The sequence below is a fragment of the Ipomoea triloba genome, chromosome 13 (genome assembly GCF_003576645.1).
Source record: "Ipomoea triloba cultivar NCNSP0323 chromosome 13, ASM357664v1".
Lineage (NCBI taxonomy): Eukaryota > Viridiplantae > Streptophyta > Magnoliopsida > Solanales > Convolvulaceae > Ipomoea > Ipomoea triloba.
Window position 1 is genome coordinate 15,259,658 of NC_044928.1, and position 4,057 is coordinate 15,263,714.

Consider the following 4,057-nt stretch of genomic DNA (forward strand, 5'->3'; position numbering starts at 1 on the left):
ATTCTATGCATGTTAACCGTAACCCCCTTCTCCTCTCCCTCACTTTATTTGTTCTAATTTCTTACCTAATTTATACTTTTGCATGAAAATTATATATATGTGTTTCCTATATTTATTTGTTTTATATCCGTGTGTATGATTTTATGAAACTTACTTGTGATTAAATTGCTAGAACTTGCTTCCCTAAATATATTTTTTTTAAAAACTTGGTTATATTTCTATAAAACATTTCTTTTGCAATAATTCTTGTAAAATTGTTTCCAAAATAGTTTTTGAGGCTAATTTCTTGAAATATTTTGTATTTCTAAAACATCTTATATTTTCTTGAAATATTTTATGCTAAATTTACTTATAGAATGTTTCATTGCCAAGAATTCTTGAAATTTATGCATGTAAGTATATATGTTTCTTTTATTCTTGCATAATTATTTATTTTATGACATTTATACGTAATATGTGTACACATGGAATATATTTGCTTGCCTAAAATATTTTATAAACTTAGTCATATTTCTATAAAATATTTTCTTGCCAAAAATTCTTTTAAAATTTGTATCTAATATTTTGGAGACTAATTTCTTGAAATATTCTATATGTCTTAAGATTGAATTTGCATGATATTTTGATGTGAATTTCTCTTAAGATTGAATTTGCATGATATTTTGCTGTGAATTTCTTGCGACTACCGTGTGTGTATATTCCTAGTGTTCCAAAATCATTATAATTACTAAATATCTCTCCAATATGTTGATGTGTATATATGTTATGTCTCAAAATTTATAATGAACTTGTTTATCAGTTGTGTTTGAAATATTATTTTCTTAAAAGAAAATTTTATTTCCGAATTTATTATAAGTTGCTTGAAGATCATGCAGGTCCTATTTTTATATTGTCAGAAAATTCCTTAGGCTTTCATATTAGGTTTGCATAGAATTTAATGTCCATGTCTCCCTAATGATGAAAACCCTCAAGAATGGCCCACTCTCTCCCTAAAATTGTCGTTTATACCCTCTATTTTCAACAGTTAAAGCCAAACATTTTGGTCAAATTTGAGAAAACACAACCTTTCACAAAAACAATCCCATCCCTCTTATAAAACCTCTCACATTCAGACTTCTCTCCCCTCATTGAGAAAACCCTCTTCAGAATAAAACTCCTCATTTACCATGAAAATCATCTAAAAATTCCTAAAAAAATTATCAAGACGACTTCATTGGGGTCCCAAACTATAGATCTATAAGCTGAAGACGATGAACCTGCTCCCATACCCAACCTATCAGTTTTGGGGAAACAAGCTATCTCCATGCAAATCTGGAATTTTCAAGATTTTCACAAAGTTGTAGAAGACAAAGCCTTAGAAATCAGTTCATTTTAGCGTTGGAGAAAACTGGTCTTCTAAAGCTCTACTGTAACACTCCTCGGGCCGGCTTACCGTACATCCTGAGGAGTCTGGCTTGCCGTACAACCCAAGGTGTTACCGCCACACCCAAAACAAGTTCTATCATCCCCTTGACAGACCCCGCTTCAGGTGCACAGGCTAAAAGAAACTTACTCAACACACACAGTCACTCATTTTGAAATAACATACAAGATATATATATATATATAAATATTTACAAAGTAAGTACCGGAAATTTTGCCTAACGGCCAACATAAGTTTAAAGCCCTACATGTCCCCACTAACCAAGATCAGTCACTCCCCTGGCTACAAAATATATTTACACAAAAGGAATAAACCCCTACAGACCTTCTGTGCATCCTGCTTACACGATCTGGAGATACGTCGGACCCGTAAACTCACCCCAGACAAGATGCCATTCCCCTTCGTACCATGTGATATGGTCTAGGAACCGGGAAGCGACTATGACCATAGACCACTCCTCCCAACTCTCGGGAGGACTCGGGTCCCAAGGGTAAGGATAATAAACTATAAACTCTAGGGGGTTACTTCCTACCAGCACCTCGATGGGGTAAAAACCAAAAGTGGCCTGTACGTCAGGACCCTCAGGAATAGGAAGAACACTATTTACTGCCGGTGAGCTATTGGGAGCTGTAGGAGCATAGCCAGGCGCATAAGGGTCAGCGCCACTCATCTGCTGTACAAAAACGTCGTAGTCCATGCCACGACCTACACCTTCCGACGAACTAGGGGAGTTCGTCGGACTGCAAGAACTAACGCTGAACTCCATCTGAAAGCAACACATTGAAGTGTAGTTAGCGCGACGGCTAAGCAAGGAGATCCGTGGATCGCCCAAACTTAAATAAAGGTTTTCTAAAACATATATTTTTGATTAAAGTATAACAACACAGTGAAACATATACGTACGTAGAAGAAATCATATCACTTAGTCAAATTGGACTTCTCTTACAAATAGGAAATAATATTTTCCTCCAGTCAAACCTGTAGTTATTCAAACTAGTTTTCAACCGTTCCTCTCAAGGAGCTTTCCATCAATTTCCATCTCATCTCCGCTACAGAGTAGCCATATCTCCTTACAAAAATTCACTTAGTTTCTTCTTCGAAAGTGTGAGGCCTTTGGAGCACTCTAATTGTCTCCCTCTTTGACCACTTGGATCATTGATCACGATGGATCCACGATCTAACGCGATCCCTTACCAGGTACGTTAAAATGATTCCCAGTCGGCCTAACCGGGTCCGTTAAAACGAAACCTGCCCGCAATAATCGGGGTATCTATACCTTAAGTGTGCACACCCCCGTGGGAATACCGCATCCGACGAGTTATATAGTACCCAGCGACTAGACGTCGCATAAGTATGAATTGGATGTCATACGGCACAACATTTAATATGTAACAACCGCTGGGCAAGGGCACTTCATGCAGAGCATATGCCACCCGTGGGTTAGTCAAGGTTCCTCCTCCTCTTGCTCAGAAACTAAGGTTTTCCTTCTTTTTCTCTTTAACGATGGTAGAACCCTAACTCATAGTACTTGATGTTCATAAAAAGTTTTGGTCATCTAGGTTCACGAATTTACACAGAAAATTCCCTTTTTGCCCTTGGCAGTGTGCTGTCCGGATTTTTCTTCTCTCTGGACCAGTTTTGGAAAATAATTTTGAAACCACACTTATACTACTCCAAAAATTATGAAATTTTTATGGTAGCATCTACACGTATAGAACTACCTGTATAAATAAAAAAAATTGGATCAAAATACCTTACCGATTTGTCCCAGAAATTCACGGAAGTTACTGCCAGAGACTAGTTAAATTTCTTGTCAATATTTTCACAAGTGTAAGCCTATATGGGCATAAATATGATTTATACATACACCTTATATACACCATATACAGGCAACTTATACTAAACATTTTTACTAAATTTCACCAAGTCACAATCAACCATCAATTATTCAAATTTGAGCAATCTAGTCCAACTTAAGGGAACTCCTTACCTCCAAAGTAGTTAATATTGTCTTAAAGATGCTTTTGGTGGATTTTCCCCAATTCCTTCTTGAAACCCTAGCTCCCAATTCATCATCATAACAACAAGATTCAAGAAATCAAGACTTAGATTCTTAAACTAGGAAAGGAAATAAAGCTATCTACCGAATAAAATTAAAGTTTTACCGAATCTTTGATGAAGATGTGAAGAAGGATTGGTTATGGAGTTCTTAAGACTTGAGGTTGAAGATGAAGAAAATTCCCTCCTTTTCCTCTCCCTTGTTTCGGCCAAATGGGGAAAATGAAGACCAAAACTTCATTTCCCACTTATATAATAATATTTAGGGGTGGATTAAAGTGACAAGTGTCACAATCCTAGAAATCTTGGAAAAAATATCTTAACATGGACTGTTTGGGGTTAAAACAGATGAAATTTTGGTAGGAAATAATTTAAATAGAATATTCTTGAAACTAAAATTTTATTCCAGTCAAAAGCTCCAATTTGGGCTAGGTTCGGTACACCGCAGAATCTTCGCGATGTACGATAAAAAAATAAATTTTTGCTGCTATGGGCTAATTTAATTCAATAGGAAATTCAAAAATAATGGTATGGTGTCTAGAAATCCCTTTTCTAGGACAAACGAGTCCAAATACT

The 4,057-nt window shown here is 36.1% G+C and overlaps 1 long non-coding RNA gene across 1 annotated transcript; it reads right to left on the bottom strand.

The window, feature by feature from the left end:
- Window positions 1-1,580: 1,580 nt before the first annotated feature.
- Window positions 1,581-3,705, bottom strand: LOC116003134. Its single transcript, XR_004094625.1, has 3 exons — window positions 3,589-3,705; window positions 3,414-3,480; window positions 1,581-2,189 (listed from the first exon to the last, which is right to left on the bottom strand). It is a non-coding gene; the product is annotated as an uncharacterized LOC116003134 (long non-coding RNA).
- Window positions 3,706-4,057: the final 352 nt, after the last annotated feature.